The sequence below is a fragment of the Macrotis lagotis genome, chromosome 5 (genome assembly GCF_037893015.1).
Source record: "Macrotis lagotis isolate mMagLag1 chromosome 5, bilby.v1.9.chrom.fasta, whole genome shotgun sequence".
Classification (NCBI taxonomy): Eukaryota; Metazoa; Chordata; class Mammalia; order Peramelemorphia; family Peramelidae; genus Macrotis; species Macrotis lagotis.
In genome coordinates, this window is record NC_133662.1 from 268995426 (window position 1) to 269015101 (window position 19676).

General features: G+C 36.5%; 1 long non-coding RNA gene across 1 annotated transcript in view; it reads right to left on the reverse strand.

Annotated features, from left to right (window-relative positions):
- Nucleotides 1–845: 845 nt before the first annotated feature.
- LOC141490226 (uncharacterized) overlaps nucleotides 846–19676 on the reverse strand; it is a 60265-nt gene continuing 41434 nt past the window's right edge. Inside the window, exons 3-4 of the long non-coding RNA XR_012469098.1 lie at nucleotides 16826–16912; nucleotides 846–934 (exon numbers count right to left, since the gene is read on the reverse strand). This is a non-coding gene — a long non-coding RNA (uncharacterized LOC141490226). The remainder of the gene's footprint in view (nucleotides 935–16825; nucleotides 16913–19676) is intronic.

Here is a 19676-nt window from a genome sequence, read left to right on the forward strand (position 1 = left end):
CATTAAACACACTAATAACAATATGGGTTGATGGTCAACTATGTTGTACTTGTTCATTGCAGCAGTACAATAATCAAAGACAATTCTAAAAGACTTGGAATGGAAAATACCATCCCATATACAGATAAAGAACTGTGGAGTTTAAATACAGTTAACTATTTTCAATTTTTAAGTTATCTTTTGCATTGTCTTTTTTTCTTTTAGTTTTTTCCTTCCATTTGGATTTGATTCTTTCTTTTCAACATGAACAATTTGCATCTATGTTTATCATGGTTACAAGTGTAGAGCCTATATTAGATTGTTTCCTGTCGGGGGGGGGGGGAAGAAGGGAGGGAGAAAAATGTAAAACTCAAAACCTTGAAAAAAAGAACCATTGGTAAAAACTACTGTTGCACATAGTTGGAAAAAGAAATGTATAAAATATTCAAATAAAAAAGGCATGTTGGAGGAACTTCAGGAAATGTTCTGTCATGTAGGTAAAATAGAAGTATAGCCCAGTGTAGGTAAGAGAGCTGGGAAATCAAGTCTCTGCATAGCTCTACCCAATATAAGGTTCCCCACCCCAGATCAGGGAACAAGGATTAAGGTCCTAGGAAACTATTGTGGCACTGGTTCACCCTAGGTCCAAGAACAAACTGGTACACTAGAGTAAAAAGTCAGAGACAAGAACCCTGGTCCCCAGGGGGAAAAAAAAAAAGCTTGGGAATATATACCCTATACCACAGGAATGGAGTTAACCTAAAAAAATAAACAATTTTTTTAAATGGCTAACTATTGGCAGCTATTTTTACGATAGGGATGATAAAAATGCCATCTCAGAAAAGGAAAGCAGCGACAAAATGCTTACATTTGAAGCCTCTAAGGGGTTGATGAATTGGTCTCGATTCCATCTCCAATCCTATCTCAGCCCTCTTGGATGAGTTCTAAAAGAATTCTAAAAATCAAAGAAGAAAAGAAGAAAATTGAGAAAAATGAGAGTCTTATAGGAAAATTATGAAAATTTAACTGAAGAAAGTAATAATTTTAAAAGTAAAATTGACCAAATAGAAAATAAAATTAATAACTAGTAAAGGAAACAAAAAAAGCTAAGTGAGGAAAATAAAACCTTTAAAAACTAGAAATGGACAATTGGAAATGAATGACTCTGTGAGACACCAAGATTCCATCAAAGAAAACCAAGACCAGAAAAAATAGATGAAAATGTAAAGTACCCCTTATGAAAAATGATTGACCTGGAAAACAGAACCAGGAGAGATGATTTATGAATTATTGGTCTGCCTTAAAAGCCACAATCAGACAAAAAGCTGCACAGCATCATGCAGAAAATTATTTTGGAAAACTTCCCTAACATCCTAGAACAAGATGATAAAATAGTCCTTGAAAAAATTCATTGATCACCTCCCAGAAAGAGATCCTCAAACAAAAAACTACAAGGAATATTTTTTCTAAATTTCAGAATTCTCAGCAAAAGAGAAAATACTGCAAGCAGCTAAAATGAAGCAATTAAAGCTCAGGAAGCCATAGTCAGGATTATACAGGATTTATCAGCTTCAGTATTAAAGTAATGAATGGTATAGAATTTGATATTTCAGAAAGCAAAAAAGCTAGAATCAAGTACCCTACAAAATTCAGCATCTTCTTTCAGGGAAAAGATGAACTTTCACAAAACAGACGATTATCAAATTTATCTGACCAAAAAGACTAGAACTGAACAACAAATTTGATCTTCAATTATAAGACTTAAAAGATGTACAAAAAGTAAATGGAAGTAAGGGTGGTAATGCCAGTTAAAAAATAATTGTTGGGGGCGGCTAGGTGGCTCAGTGGATAAAGCACTGGCCCTGGAGTCAGGAGTACCTGGGTTCAAATCCGGTCTCAGACACTTAATAATTACCTATCTGTGTGGCCTTGGGCAAGCCACTTAACCCTGTTTGCCTTGCAAAAAACCCCAAAAATCCTAAAAAAAAAAATAGTCTACACTCCTATACAGGAAGACAATACTTGTAACTTGTAAGAACTATATTAAGGGGGCGGCTAGGTGGCATAGTGGATAAAGCATGCCTTGGAGTCAGGAGTACCTGGGTTCAAATCCAGTCTCAGACATTTAATAATTACCTAGCTGTGTGGTCTTGGGCAAGCCACTTAACCCCATTTGCCTTGCAAAAGAAAGCCTAAAAATTTTTTTTTTAATTTAAAAAAAGAACTATATTAAGAAAGCTTGAAGGAGTATATCTAGACAGAGAGTGTGGGAATAAATTGACTGTTATGTGATCAAACTTTTAGCTCTATTGGGTCAATGGAAGGAAGGGTACTTGCAAAGGGGATGTGGGTATGAATTGACTGTGATGAGAACAAATTCTTAACTCTTCACGGTTGTGTTTATATTGGGATGGTTAGAGGGGTTATTCTTGAAAAGAGTGTGAGTTTAAATTCACTATGATGTAAGGATGATTATCTTTCTTGATAACTGGACTCCTATCAGGACTTTGATAAGGGGAAACATAAAGCAATTAATACATTAGAAAAAAAGATTATGCTGAGATAGGAAGGCAGAGGCAGTAGATGAGAATTTTATTTCTAATGGGACAGTTGAGTAAGGGTACTTGGATAGAGGGTGTCAGTATAAAGTGTTTATAATGTGATGAAGCCTATAAATCAATCAACCTTGAGAATTCCATACCTATAGGGACAGATAAAATGAGCATACTTTGACAGAGGTTTTAATATGACAGGCATAAAACAATTAAGAAATGAAAAAGAGGACTATTCCAGGAGAAGGCATTACAGGATAAGTATCACATGATGAAGCATAAAGAACCAATTATAGAAAAGGAAAAGAAGGGAGGGTAGGAACACTGAGCAAATCTTACTCTCAACAGATTTGGCTCAAAGAGGATATCACAAACATTCCTCACTGTGTTTATAAATTTATCATATCCTATAGGGAAGTAGGTGGGGGGGGAAGAAAGGAGAAGGGGAAGCTAACAGGGAAGAAGAAAGCAGAGGTAAAGGTAAAATCAAAGTAAAAATACAAAGTAAAAGGAGAAATTGAGAAGAAAAAGGAAGATGAAGGGAGAAGTGAGGACACATTGAGAGATGCAGCAAAAAATTGATGTGGAGGGATAAGGGGAAAGGAGAGAGAGAGAGAGAGAAAAGTAAAAAAGGGAAAGATAGGATGGAGGGAAATATGGAATTAGTCATCCTCACTGTGAATGTTATTGGGACGAACTCTCCCCTAAAACAAAAGTGGATAACAGAGTGAATTAAAAACCAGCGTCCTACAATATGTTGTTTACAAGAAACACATTTGAAGAAGAGATACATACAAGGTAAAATAAAAATCTGGAACAGAATAAATTATGCTTCTGATGAAATTTAAAAAAAAATCAGGCATAGCAATCCTGATCTCAGAAAAACAAAAACAAAAACAAAAACAGATCTAATTTAAAAGGAATAAAGAAAGAGAAAGACACTGTAAAGTTAAGGCAACTAAAAGATGCAATTGTAAAATTTTGCAAAGTATCCTTTTAATGCCCATCAACTGGGGAATGAATGAAGAAGCTATAGTATATGAATATTCTGGAGTAGTATTGTTTTGTAAGAAAGCATGAGCAGTCTGAATTTAGAAAAGCCTGGAAAGATAGGGTAAATTGATGCTGAGTAAAGTGAACAGAACCAGGAGAACACTGTACATATTAGTAACAAGATTGTGAGATGATGAACTTTTAAAAAATTTCTTTCATATCTTTTCTTTCTCAAGGTGTTTTCTTCTTAGTCCTAATTCTTCCATCACAATTTGCCTAATATGGAAACATATTTAAAATGATGTACATTTATAGCCTATATCAAATTGTTACTACCATAGGGAGGGAGGGTAGAAAAAATGTAGGATGCAAAAACCTGTTAAAGGATGAATGTTTAAAACTATCTTTACATGTAATTGGAAAACAAATAAATTAATGATTAAAATAACCTAGCTAAATATAAAGTGAAATTGAGTGTTTGTCCTGTGCATATATGTCAAATGGATGTCAATTAATTATTTCATGTTAATTATTTCTATTTTTAAAGGAAAATGAGAACAGTTTTTAGAGATTCCAATGACTTACTGGTCAAAGCTGGGTGATTTTTTTCAAGGGCATGCTTATTATAATATCTCCCACTAGCTCAGAAAGCAAAGCTTATAGTAATTATAGCTTTCCTTGGATAGAATAAAATGAACCATGATCTCTAAAAGACCACTGAACTGACACAGACCTTTTTTTTTTAATTCTTAGTTCTTACACTAACTGTGTGACTTTGGTCAACAAATTCAATCCCTCTGTGCCTTTATATATAAAATTAAGGATTTGGTCCCTCCCATCTCTCACTAAAATAATCTATATTCCTAGCACCCTAATTTAATTTTCTTCTAAAAAGAGGACTTTTAAAAGTCAATTACACTTGATATGAGCCATGAAATTCAAGAGAAACACATGTTAACAGGATCCAGATGAAATTAGGGAAGGCCTACAGAAGAGAAATTCAGTAGCAGTTCTAAAAGTCAGCTTGGATTGGCTAGACTCTCTCTACTATTATCTTATATTTATAAATATATATATATTATATATATATGCTACATATACTCTACTATTATATTCATTTTCCAAATGAGGAAACTAAGCCTCAAAAGAGTTAAATGACTTATCCAGATTCATGGAGCTAGTAAGTATTAGAAGTGAAATTCAAATCTAGGTCTCTCTGATTTAAAAATACAGCCTTCTTTCCACTGCTGCAGAGGATCTCAGTTCATCATGTTTTCAATTATGAATTGGTAGGCATTTTCATATCCTACATAAATAAGTTTTGAGACTTGTTAATAGTTTTATATGTTTCCATATAATATTGGGTTTTTGAAATATCTTTTAGGATGACATGGGAATGATGTTCCTCTAAGGAGTGAAATTAAGAGAAAGATGCAAAATCAAAATTAAGGACAAGAACTAAAAGTTTTTCATTAAACGAAGTACTAGAGGTATGTAAATATGATGTTTATGATGCTTCAAAGAGATATTTGGGTTTTGATTTTGTTCTAGTAATGATTTTTCAGCACTGGATTAATTTTTTACACATAAAACTACATGAATAATTATGAAGAGGGTGAAATTTGAAGTATTTTTGAAGTATTATTTGTAATATTAATCTGATGAATTTAAAAGAAAGAAAGATCCATTTCACAAATCAGACCCTCAGAGATTCTTTTCTAAGATTCTTCCTTCATTCAGTTGTTATCAAAATCTCTATCACAGGGGGCAACTAGGTAGCACAGTGGATAGAGCACTGGGCTTGGAGTCAGGAGTAGCTGTGTGGCCTTGGGCAAGGCACTTAACCCCATTGCCTTGCAAAAAAACTAAAAAAAAAAATCTCTATCACAAGGCTTAAGTAAATATAGAAGCAGCAAATGTTATCTAAAAAGTAAAAATTCTCAGACGTTTCAGACAAATTATGAGTTCCTAATTTTATGGTCTCCCGCCTCAGGAACTAGTTATTGCAAAAGAAACATTTGGAGGTTGTATTAAATTGCATTGTGTGTGTTGTTACTGGCAGGTTTTAGCAAAATTATCTAGGAATCTCTGTAACTAATTTTGAACCAGAGTAGAAAATCCATTTAGGAGGAGGATCCTTCAAAGCTGCCTTGAAAACAAAAGTTTTTCCAGAATGTCAAAGAGAAGATGATAACATGGCACACTGGAATCCAAGATGAAAAGTGCTCATTAAATATATCTTGGGCTACTATGATACAGGGAGACATAAGGTAATTTAATATGGATATCATAATTGTATTACTTTGACTTTTTGTTTCATGGTATCTATTTTTGCTGAATTTTCTGTGTTACCTTGCTGACATGTGAATTTCCCTTCTAAAATTAGTTCATGGTTTTAAACGTCCTTACTATGATTTGGGATGCAAATATTCAAATTTGACAGTCTTTCTTTAACTAGTTAGGAGAAATTATTATCAATATTCATAAATTTTGACAAACGACAGCAGAAATGATCTCTAATGAAACCCTTCATCTTGGTACATTTGGCTTTAGGAAAATGGAATCTTTTGTTCTCCATCTTATTTTGTTTTTAGATTTTGCTTTAGATTCTGTATTAAAACATATTCTACACTTTCTCCAGAAAAATTTAAGTTAGTTAAGGTAGTGATTATGTTAAAAATCTTATTGAATAGTTTATTGATAAGTGTTTTATGGAGACAAATCTACTATCCATGGAAGTGGGGAACTGAGAAAATCAAGGAACTGATTTCATTTTGTGATTGATTTTATTTTGTATCACTACCAACATTATGTATAACATCCAAAAGTCACATTACTTTGTTCAATTCAGAAATTTTCAGGTTTAAAGATTTCATCTTCCTCTCTAATTTGAATTGAAAAGTTCAGATTTTCTATTAAAACACTTAAACTAAAAGAAGTTTTCTATCTTTAAGTTTAAGAGTTCAGTTTACCTATAAATCACTTTTAATGGAAGGAAATCTCTTATCTCTATAGCATTGGTTGTCCTTGGACAATTTGTGGAAATGTGTTATTGCTTAGGTTAAGAAGTTTAGCTTTCCTGTGATTTGCTCCACTTCAAAGGATTCTCCTATCCCTGTTCCACTAACAAGAAGATGGACTCTATGAATCAACTTTACCTTTCAAATGAAATCATTCAACTAAATGAACCTAGCTTATTTTTTAGGTTCTTTTTTTTTGCAAGGCAGTGGGGTTAAGTGACTTGCCCAAGGCCACACTGTGTCTGAGGCCAGATTTGAACTCAGGTACTCCTGACTCCAGGACCAGTGCTCTTTCCACTGCGTCACCTAGCTGCCCCATGAACCTAGTTTATTTTTCATTATATCTGCTGCAATTTTTACCTTATATAATATTGAGTTCAACAAATATGTATTAAGCATGTACAGCATATAAGTCTTTGTACTGACCTTTAATTGGAGAGAGGGCTACTGAGGTTTTTTCCAATTCTAAATTTATGATCCTAAAGCCACACTGATGATAACTTTAAATATCCACCTATCTTACCCTAGAGAAAAACTGAAAAGAAAGGGATAGGATAAGGGGGAGGGGGAAGGAGGAGGGAGAGTAGGTGATAGGAGAGGTGATAGAAGATCATGGGAGAGGGTAGTCAGATACAACACACTTCTGAGGAGGGACAGAGTGAAAGGAGAGAGAAAGAATAGAATTAATGAGAGTAGAGAGGAATAGAATGGAGGAAAACAAAGCTAATGATAGCGACTGTGGGAAAAGATATCGAAGCAACTTCTCTGGTGGATTTATGGTAAAAAAAAAAAAAAAAACTTATCCCAGAGAAAGGCCAATGGAATCTGACCATTAACTGAAGTACACTTTTTTTCTCTCTCGCTATACTTAAGATTTCTCTCTTTTTGGGGGGAGGGAGGTTTATGTTTACTTTCACAACAAGGTATAAAATGAATAAACCATAAAATTAAAAAAAGTTTGGGCCACATGGAAAAAGAAGTCCAAAAGTTCAATGAAGAAAAGGATGCCTTAAAAGAAGCAGAATTGGTTAAATGGAAAAGGAGATACAAAAGTTCTTTGAAGGGGTGGCTGGGTGGCTCAGTGGATAAAGCTCGGGCCCTGGAGTCAGGAGTACCTGAGTTCAAATCCGGTCTCAGACACTTAATAATTACCTATCTGTGTGACCTTGGGCAAGCTACTTAACCCCATTTGCCTTGCAAAAACCTAAAAAAAAGTGCTTTGAAGAAAATTACTCCTTAAAAAATAGAATGGAGCTAAAGGAAGTTGATGATTTTATCAGAAATTAAGAAACAATAAAAAAAAGGAATGTGGGGCGGCTAGGTGGAGCAGTGAATAGTGCACTGGCCTTGGAGTCAGGAGTACCTGGGTTCAAATCCAACCTCAGACACTTAATAATTACCTAGCCGTGTGGCCTTGGGCAAGCCACTGAACCCCATTGCCTTGAAAAAAAAATCTTTAAAAAAAAGGAATGCAAAACTTGAAGAAAATATGAAGCATCTCACTGGATAAACACCTGGCCTGGAAAACAGATTCAGGAGAGATAATTTAGAAATCTTTGCTCTACCTGAAAACTATGACTAATAAAAGAATCCAGATATCATTTTTTAAGAAATTGTCTAGAAAAAAATGCCCTGATATTCTAGAAGCAGAGATAGAAATTGAAAGAATTCACCTATCACCTCCTGAAAGAGATCCCAAAATGACAACTTTCAGGAATATTATAGCCAAATTTCAGAACTCCCATTCAAGGAGAAAATATTGCAAGCAACCAAAAAGAAACCATTCAAATACCATGGAGTCATAGTTAGGATTGCCCAAGATTAATAGCTTCTATAACAAGGGATCATAGACTTGGAATATGATTTTCAGGAAGTCAAAGGAGCTTGGATTACATCAAAGAATTAATCATTCAGCAAAATAGAAGATAAGCTTTTGGGGAAAAAAGATGAACATTCAGTGAAGTAGGGAATTTTCAAAATTCCTGAACAGAACAGATAATTTGATCTTCAAAAACAAAATCCAAGAGAAATATAAAAAATGTAAACAGGAAAAAGCAAAGCATATGGGACTTAATGATGTTAAACTGCTTATATTCCTGCATGGGTAGATGATACTGATAATTCATATGAACTTTCTCATTTATTAGGAACATTAGAAGGAGCCTGTCTAGGCAAGGCAGAGGGAGGAGTTTAATTTGAATGTATACTATATTAAAACAATGGATTTAATGAAGGAGAAAGAAATGTACTAGGAGAAAGGGAAGGAGAGGTAGAATGAAACGTTTTTCATAAAAAGCAAGAAAAAGATTTTACAGTGGAGTAGAAGAGGGGGGAAATGTAAGAAGAAGTGAGAGAGCCTTACTCTCATCAGAATTAACTCAGAGCAGGAATAACATACACATTCTATTGGATATATATCTTACCATAGAGAAAAGTAGGAGAGGAAAGAGAAGGGAGAAAAGAGTGAGAAAAGGAGGGTAGAGGGTACAGATGTTAGAAGGGAGGGAAGATTATGAGGGGAGTATTTAGATGCAAAACACTTGAGGAGAGACAGGGTAAAAGGAGAGAGAGAATAGAATAAATGGGAGGGGAATAAGATGGAAGAAAATACAGCTAGAAACAGTAACTGTGGGGGAACTATTGGAACAAATTTCTCCAATAAAGCACTCATTTCTCAAATATAGAGAACTGAGTCGAATTTATTTTTTAAAAAAGTAAGAGCTATTCCCAGTTGATAAATGATCGAGAGATATGAACAGTTTTCAGATGAAATTATCAATGCAATCAATTTAAATCATTTTTATGAGTTAACTTTTTTTAAATGTCATAACTCACTTTTGATAGGAGAAATGTAAGTTGGAACAATTCTGAGATACTACTTTATATCTATTGGATTGGCTAATAGGACAGAAGGAGAAAAATGAAAATATTGGAAAGGTTGTAGGGGAAAATGTTGGAAGAATTGCGAAATGATTCAACAATTCTGTAGCACAATTTGGAACTATGCCCAAAGGTCTATAAAACCATGTCTACACTTTGATCTAACAGTGCCAATAGTAGGTCTATATGTCAGAAGAGATGAAATACATGAAGAAAAGAATCTTTAGCAACTTTTTACTGGTGGTGGGGAACTGGAGATTGAGGGGGATGTCCAGCATTTGGGGAATGGATAAACAAATTGTTGTATGTGATTGAGTTGAGATGCTGTTCTATTATGGGAAAATTTCAGTATTATCAGCTTTTTCCAGTATGACCACCTTTTCTGAGCAATGCTGTGACCCAAAAGAACTCTGAAGGATTTATGATAAAGAATGCTCTCCAGCTCCAAAATAGAGTTGATATTGTCTGATTGCAAGCTCACTTCATTTTTCTTGAGGTTTCTCTTTTTTGGGGGAGGGGGGTTATGTTTACTTTCACAACATGACCATTGTGGTAATGTTCTTCATGTCTGCACATTTTTAACTTGTATCAAGTAACTTATTTTCTCAAAGAGGGGGAGGGGTGGGAGTAAAGGAGAGAATTTGAAACTCAAGGTTTTGGTGAATGTGAAAATTGTTCTTCCATGTAAATGGTGGTGGGGGGAATAAAATAAAATAAATTTTAAAAATCTTTACTAATAAAACATACATTTGTGCTTTCTTTTTGTGGATATAAAACCACCCAAACCCATGATTATTAGAAGTATCTATTACACATTTCATGCAAGTATTCATCACATAGTTTCACTTGACTACTGAAGGGTTTATATGTTGCTCATTACATTTTTATATTGTGTTGAAATACTTTTGTTTTTTTCTAAATCCAATGTAATTATTGGGAATTTTGTTTCCAAGATGTGTCTTCTTTCCTCTTTTTTAGTTCAGACCAGACCTCTAGTAGTTCTCTGATATTTTCTATTCATCATTCCTTATAGGATAGTAACATTTAATCATTTTTATATACCAGTTTATCTAGTTTTTCCATTTTCAAGCACATTTTTGTTTTCAGTATTTCGTTATCACAAATCATCCTGGGTATTTTTGTACATATGGGTCTTTTTTTTTTTGCTGTCATTAACCTCCATCTGGTACAGCTCTGGAACAGGGCGCTCTCGGTTAAATAGTAAAAACAATGTAGTAACTTTCCTGCTTAATTGTATTAATTTGTTGTTCAGAATGATCACCAATAGTAAATGAACATACCTATTTTCCACAGTCATGTTACAACTGATTTTTTAAAAATCATCTTTGGGAAATTGATGAATATTACTTTTGCCTTAGGGATGTTTAAATTTGCATTTCTCCATTATTAATTATTTTTTTTAAAAACTTCCCAGATGGTTGCTAAGAGCATTTTTTTAAACCATTTGTTCCCATATTTTACAAGCCTCTTTATGTAACAAAGATTTGTCCAGTTGATCCCTGTATTTCATGAATTATGCCAAATTAAATAAGTTACCAATCACTGCCAAGGAACAGCATCTCCTAGACTAACATAATTCATATGTACCACCACATCCCATACCCCTGCTTTGTCTACAGCTCCCTCATTTCATATAGGAGGAAACAAACTGGTGAGAAAGGTGATTCTGGTGAGTTCAGATGGGAATGCACTGAGTAGCATGGCTGGGGGGGCCTGACCAATAGCATTCTGTACAGTCTCAGCAATGAGAAGAACCGGACTGCAGATGAAATCATTCAAAGGAGAGCAGGGTAGTTCAAGGAGGGGAGGAAAAATACCTAGCCTCAAGCTGTTTACAATGTAATAACAACTCACAATTATGCAGTATTTTAGGGATTGCAATCTACTTTAGAAGAATGATCCTACTTAGACTTCACAAACACTACATAAAGTTAATGCTATGATTACCATCATTTTATAAATGAAGAAATTAAGGATGGCAGTATTGGAATGATTTGCCTAGGGTCAAATTTTCATGTATGAGAGGTCCTTCGGCTCCAAAGCTCCACTTCCTGGTTCCAAGTCCTAGGCTCAATCCAGTAGATTTCAGAACCACTACATTTTCACTCCAACCTCCCTTTACAGCCTTATTTCACATTGCTCCTGGTACCCTATATTTCAGCCAAATGAACTATTGTTCATTCCTTCAGTTTGCTATCTTCCAAGTCAATGCATTTGCAAATCCACCAATGGACTCTTCCTCACTGCAGTATTTCAGAACCCTTTTATTTCTTTAACACTTAACTCTGGTATTATCTCCTTTTCATTGTTTTCCAAATTCTTGTTTTGAAACTGGTGAAAAGTTTTGCTCTGTTGCTAAAGATTCAGAACCCCCAATATCTAGCAAAGGGCCAATATGTAAAGCTGGCTAAAATCGACAGGAATGTGAAGGGAGGATTGTCACTTTACATTATAGAGACTGGGGTTGGCCTCTATTGTTTCCTATGGGCAGATACTGAGTAAGGATAAAAGATTTAGCCTCCATTTGATCAAAAGTTGCCCCACCTGTTTTTAAGTTAGCTTAGTCTTGACCTCCTTTGTGCATGGTCAAGGAGATAGCTGTTCTTGGTCATTAGTATAAGAAGCAGGGCAGGGGAACTGTATGGGGGATCAATGAGATGGGTCCACTTAGATTGTGACCCCAGCCTAAGGTTGTCATAATGGGGCAGGAACAAAGCCTTTCAAAGTGAATAAGAGACCTTGCATTTGGGGATTCCCCCCGGCCTCTCTTTCCTATCTTGAGAGGTGCACCATTTTGTTAAGATATCTTAATAAAAATCATTTTAATCACTCTGGACTAAGTATTCAGGGGTGATTTATAATGCCTCTAAGTCCCATATTGCTTTAATCTTCCCTGAATCATACCTTGGTACAAGATTAGCTCTAAGATTGGATGGGAAAATTTTAAGTAGCCCCAGGCATTGGAGCCACAGGTTCTAATACCTGTGCTCTGGTTTGTTTCCCTGACCAAGTCTTGTTTTGTGTTTACATCTCTTGTAACTGAAGCCTTTCTTGATTCTTTATAACCAGGTCTCAATTTCTCATTCCTCCATCCAGGGACCCATTCTTATTTTTTGTTGTTGTTGTTGCTTTTGCAAGGCAATGGGGTTAAGTGGCTTGCCCAAGGCCACAGGGTTAAGTCATTATTAAGTGTCTGAGACCAGATTTGAACTCAATTCCTCCTGACTCCAGGACCAGGGCCCTATCCACCGTGCCACCTAGCTGCCCCCTGACCCATTCTTATTGACTGATTACTTGCTACCTTCTCTTCATTCTTAATGACCAAGCCTTTCTCCTATGATAACAGCATGCTAGAAAAATTTCTTAGAGCTGGGAGAACTCAGAGATCATTCAGATCATAACATACAGGCTGTGAGGTCTGAGGCTTCTACACACAACAAGGGAAAGAACAGCTCTCCCAGTCTTTGCCTGGTGCTGGCCAAGTTCTGTACAATTGTTGTCTCAGTTTGTGCATCAGTAAAATGAGCACATCAGACTGATCCCTCCCAGCTCTAAGTCAGTGATTATGCAATCTCAAAGATCTCAGCCTGGGCCTGAGGTAGGGAATAGCACTTTTAGCCAAAGAAATCAGGACCTGCTTCATGGTCATTTTGCCATTTCTAGGATATCCTGGTCCGGCATTAAAGATGGGACTCAATAGAAGACTATGGCTTTCCACTTTTAATCAGGGTCTTCTCTCTGATGAAATGTAGAAAGCAGCATTTTACAGTAAAAAGAGTGCCAAATTTGGAACCAGAGACCTGATCTTTCCCTCTCTGCCACTGCTTCCTGGGTAACCTTGAGCAATTCATTGAACTTCTTTGACCCTCATTTCCCTCTTTTGTAAAATGAGGAATGTAATTAGGTGTATTCTGAGATTTCTTCTAGCTCTAAATCATTGTAATGGGAGCACAGTGAAACAAGGGTACAATCCTTCAAACACATCCTGCCTGTTACCAATCCATGTGGAAGACTGATTAGTCTGTTTATAGGTATATGCAGTGGCAGAGCCCTTCTCTCTACATGAGAGCATGTATTTTCTGTTGGTTTAATGGTGGTAAGGAAAATCTTTTAATTGTTCATGGAGATAGAAGTACAAGGCAAAATATTTAGAAGTAGCCTCCCTCTTTAATTGTGATCTTTGAGTAAGGAAGAATAACTTTGGTGACAGAGACCATTCAGCCTTCTATTCTACCAAACATCTCTGTGGATGGGAATGTATCACACCTCTGTTTTTGTCACTGTGCTGATTCTTTTCAGACCATACGTTAATGGTTATCAAAGTTGGAATAGGTCAATACTCTTATGACCTTCAGAAGGTGGAAAGAATCACAGGAGTTCCAGTAAAGGGAGTTGCTATCAGAGTCTGTAGTTAGCTAGAATCACTGAATCTAGTGAGGAGCCAGATACTGATCAAGGATGGCACTTGCTTACTGGCTATGGCACACATACAAGTGAACTTAGGGTGGGCTCCTTAAGGGTAAAAAAGAACTCCCAGGACCAAAAAGTATCACCTCCACCTTTGGGGCAACTTTTTAATTAATAGTCAGTCATTTCAGGTTTTAGCTTTCTTTTCCCAAAGATGAAATGAAGTTTAAAGGGGAGATGGTTCCCCCATTTGGGGGGATGTTGTTATACTAGCTACACTTTTTTCAGCAAATATCTCTCCATACAAAATTATTTGATATTCATTCCTACATGGATATTGAGGGCATATTGTTAAAATTATATCAGGGAAAATGCAGGAAAAAAGCAGGGGGTTAATGGTATCAAAAAATCTTTCCAACCCTTCAAGATTATCCCAGGACCTTAAGAGCAGTTAACAGTCACTGGGCAGTTAGGTGGTGCCACAGTGACTATAGCATTGGACTTGGAATGAGCAAGATTTATCTGAAAGAATTCAAATCTGGCCTTAGAAACTTACTAACCATGAGACCCTGGACAAGTCACTTAACCTTGTTAGCTTCAATTCCTCATCTGTAAAATGAGCTGGAGAAGGAATAGTGAATCACTTCAGGATCTTGCCAAGAAAACCCTCAGTGTAGTCACAGAGAGTTCAATATGACTGAAGCGATCCAACAACATCAGCCGAAAGTCAATTACTATTTGGTGCCCCAAGCTTTCAGTATTGGTGATGGTTTGTAAATGGTTCTAGAGCCTATTATCTGGGAAAGAGCAGTTAGGTGGCACAGTGAATAGAGCACAGATTTTGGAGACAAAAGGACAGAAATTCAAATTCAGTCTCACACACTTGACAATTACTAGCTGTGTTACCATAGGCCACATCATTTGATCTTGATTGCCTCACATCCAGGGCCATCTCCAGTTGCCATCATTCATATCTGGCCACTGGCTCCAGATGGCTTTGGAGGAGAAAGTGAGGCTGCTGACTTAACACAACACCCCCTCACTCAGATCCAAGTCATGTGTTTATCATGACACTCCCTCCCCGATGTCATAGTCTTCTTCAATAACAAAAGACAAACATCATCTGGGAAAGGAACCTATCCCTGATTTTTAAATAACTATAACAAAAATGTAAATTGGAAGGGACCTTATAGATGGCTTAGGCCATCTCTAAGTTCTGTCATTCAAAGTGGCAGAGTGATATTTTTTCAAGTAATATGTTGATGTTTGTCTTTTGGACAACTCTTATACTGCTGTTGTTGAAATTGAGGTTCTCTGACCTGGATATCTGAATTCTTCCAAGTCTGAAGGTGATTGTTGTCTTTTGTAATCAAAGAAGGACATGATCTCGAATGAATGTTGACATGATGTGCACATTATGTTCATTATGATGAGGGGAATGTTGTGCAAAGACATCCTTCTCACTCTTTCCAACAGGACCTAATTTAATTGGAAACAAGTGATGGCCTGGATTCTGTAGGCATCCTTGGTCTTAACAATGTGGGTCCCTCCCATATCAGTGAGGCAAGAAGTCTTGCCTTGATTATCACTGACCTTTTCTACTTCATTCTTGATGTCTGGGTTTCCACCTACTTGCTTCCTGAGCTCATCTTCCTGGTATCGTGACCATGTTTAGTTATATGACCCCTAAAGCAGAATCCAGCAGCTTGTTGGATTATTCATTTTCAGCCTTTTAGACAGCATTGCCTGTCTTTCTTAACTTTGTTTTAATTATAACAAGTGTCTAGAACCAGCTCTAAGGACTGATAGAGATTTAGAGGTCATCTAGCTCAATCCCCTCATTTTACATATAAGAAAATTGATTTATTGTATGAATCTGGGACTATCGTTGATAGCCTGTCCTGAGGCTCATCCTAGCCATCTCTGTTTGGATGCCCTATAGGAATTCATGGATATAATATCCAGTTACCTAGTTTTCTGCATTATTCTTCTATCATCAAGCCTCTGACAAGTTTCCGATTTCCCTAGTAATTTGTCTTACAGCCAAATATCTTTGATTATGATTTCAGTTTCTCCAGAAACTCTATTTCTGTCATCTTAACCTTGGTCTTTGCACTATTAAGTCCCTTTGCGGTATGTTTAAGGAAGACTAGTACCTCTGGTATGAGGGCTTCCAAGTCCTTTTCAGGGCTGCTTTTCATCTTTGATGTCCACCTGAGTCACCTCTCCCCTGTGGCTCCAAGGTGCTGCAGCATGCATCTTGGCCACACCCTGATAAACCATTTTGGCATATGGGTTAAACCAGTTGGAGAGTAACGAAGAGAGTCTCAAACTCATCAATGAATTGTCAGGAGTGTTCACTTCAAGCATGTGAAGAAAGAGTTGAGGAACAGTTGATATGATGTTTTCTGCCTAACAACTCCAGGAAGACTGCCAGACACAGAATAGAGGTCTATATGCAATGTTTATAGATCTGACCAAGGCCTTTAATACTGTCTTTTGTGTGGGCTTATGGAAAATTATGTCAAAATTTGATTGCCTAGAGAAGTTCATCATTATTGTACATCTGTTCCTGATGGCAAGCTTGCCTGAGTTCTGGAGAGTGGATGATGCTCTCAAGATTTTGGTCACCAATGCAGTGAAACAAGGTTGTGTCCTTGCTTCCAGTCAGTCATGTTATCAATCAGCTTCATTAAGGATGAACACAGCATCAAGGTCAACTACCACACTGAAGGTGAATTGTTTGACTTGAAAAGGCTATAAACCAAGACCAAAGTGGAGGAAGTGTTAGTGCAAATGATTGGACGCTCAGTGCAGCCTCTGAAGCCGAGATGCAAAAAGTATAGATCAATTCTTTGCTGCTTGTGCTCATTTTGATCTAATAACTAACACCAAGAAAATACAGATGCTCCACCAGCTAGCACCAGATCATCCATATGTGGAATGGAGAAAGCTTGAATACCATGGACTTACCTTGGCAGCGTCCTTTCCAAGGAGGGACATATTGATAATGAAGATGACACACACACATTTGTCAGAGTTGGTTCATTTTTTTGGAGACTACAAAAGAAAGTATAGGAGAGAAGAAGTATTAGGCTATGGAACTGAAGGTCTACAGAGCCATTGCATTGCCCTCATTGCTATATGCCTACGAAACCTGGACAGTGCCATGTCAGGAAACTGGATCACTTCCATTTAAATTGTTCTAAGAAGTTTCTGAAGATCACCTGAGAGAAGCAGATATCAGACCCTGAGAACCTTTCTCAAGCTAAACTGCTAAGTGTATTAAGGTTACTACAGAGAGTGCAACTACAAAGGACTGCTCATGTTGTTAGAATGCCAGGCATGGCATACACTTACCAAAATGACTATTTTATGGAGAAGGGCAAGGGCAAGCACTTACAAGGCAGTCAGAAGAAGTGTTATGGGACACTCTGAAGGTCTTTCCTAAGAACTTTAGAATTGGTTGTAAGCATGGGAGACACTGGCATAGGAGTGCCTGGCATGGTGTGCCCCCTTCAGTGAGGATGCTGCACTCTGTCAGGAAGGTAGAATTGAAGCAGTTCAAACAAAGCATGAGATACATAGGTTTACAGAAAGCACCCTAGGTGTTCACATGGATTCTTTGTGTCTGACCTGTGGTAGAGCATTCCTAGCTCATATCTGTCTGATCAGTCACATACTGTAATTTGTCTCAATCATAGTGATGCCAATTTGTTCTTCTTTGATAATGAAGGACAAGAACCAACCTTCCAAATCACTTATGAGTAATGTCACAAACTTTGACTACCGATCACATTACCACTTTGTTTCTCTCTTACTCAAATGGGTACCATGAATCTGAGAGCATAGACTGATCTGACAGTATGTGTAATGTTTCATATCCACAACCCCCAACTCTCCATTGTAGAGAGATGGGTATACTCAGTTTCCTTTGGGACCAATATGGTTCCATGGTTCCATGGCATTATTTAAAAACAATTCCATTTACATTGCTTTAGTAGTTGTGCAAATTATTTTCATGGTTCCTTCCCCTTGTTTGAATCTGGATCAATTCATATAAATCTCATCTTCTGTGAATTCTTCATATTCATCATGTGTTGTGATACAAAATTAATATTTCATGTTTAGTTACTATAACTTGTTTGGCTATCCTAAAATTGGTGGGCATTCCTCATACTCTTTGTAGCAAACCTTTCAAATAACATATTTAAAGTAAATTCTAGAGTAAAGCTATAACATGGAAAACACTCTGAATATTGAAATATTAAACCGCGGCATATTTTTTTGTAAATGAGCTATAAATGAAACCCATCTTTCCTTGAATTGTTCAATTTTAAAAGGTTTACTTTATTATTAAGCAAAATTTATATTTGATCATTGAGTTAATAGTAATCTTAATTTTTATTATGGAAACCAATGCAAAATATGACTTAAAAGAAATATATTCTAGAGTCAGCTTCACTAATTTTTAAATGTAAAATAAAGTACAGTACTTATCTCTGTGGAAGCCTATTCTCTTTTTTTCTTTTATTAAAGATTTTATTTGAATTTTCCAATTTTTCCCCCAATCTTACTTCCCTCCCCCACCCCCACAGAAAGAAACTTTTCAGTCTTTACTTTGTTTCCATATTGTACATTGATCCAAATTGAGTGTGATGAGAGAGAAATCAGATCCTTAAGGAAGAAACATAAAGTATGAGAGATAACAAGGTCAGACAATAAGATATCTGTTTTTCCTAAATTAAATGGAATAGTCCTTTAACTTTGTTCAAACTCCATGGCTCTTTGTCTGGATACAGATGGCATTCTCCATTGCAGACAGCAAAATTATCCCTGATTGTTGCACTGATGGAATGAGTAAATCCATCAAGGTTGATCATCACCCCTATGTTGCTGTTAGGGTGGCCAGTGTTTTTCTGCTCATCTCGCTCACCATCAGTTCATGCAGATCCCTCCAGGCTTCCCTGAATTCCCATCCCTCCTGGTTTCTAATAGAACAATAATGTTCCATGACATACATATAACACAGTTTGCTAAGCCATTCCCCCAATTGAAGGACATTTACTTGATTTCCAATTCTTTGCCACCACAAACAGGGCTGCTATGAATATTTTTCTACAAGTGATGTTTTTACCTTTTTTCATGATCTCTTCAGGGTATAGACCCAGTAGTGCTATTGCTGGATCAAAGGGGATGCACATTTTTGTTGCCCTTTGGGCATAATTTCAAATTTCTCTCCAAAACGTTTGGATGAGTTCACAGCTCCACCAACAGTGTAATAGTGTCCCAGATTTCCCACATCCCTTCCAACAATGATCATTATCCTTTCTGGTCATATTGGCCAGTCTGAGAGGTGTGAGGTATTATCTCAGAGAAGCTTTAATTTGCATTTCTCTAATAAGTAATGATTTAGAGCGATTTTTCATATGGCTATGGATTGCTTTGATCTCCTCATCTGTAAATTGCCTTTGCACATCCTTTGACCATTTGTCAACTGGGGATTGGCTTTTTTTTAAAATATGACTCAGTTCTCTGTATATTTTAGAAATGAGTCCTTTTGTCAGAATCCTTAGTTGTAAAGATTGTTTCCCAGTTTACTACATTTCTTTTGATCTTGGTTACAGGGATTTTATCTGCGCAAAAGCTTTTTAATTTAATGTAATCGAAATCATCTAGTTTGTTTTTAATGATGTTCTCCATCTCTTCCTTGGTCACAAGCCACTCCCCTTTCCATAGATCTGACAGGTAAACTAGTCCTTGATCTTCTAGTTTGCTTGTAGTATTGCTTTTTATGTCTAAATCCTGTATCCATTTGGATCTT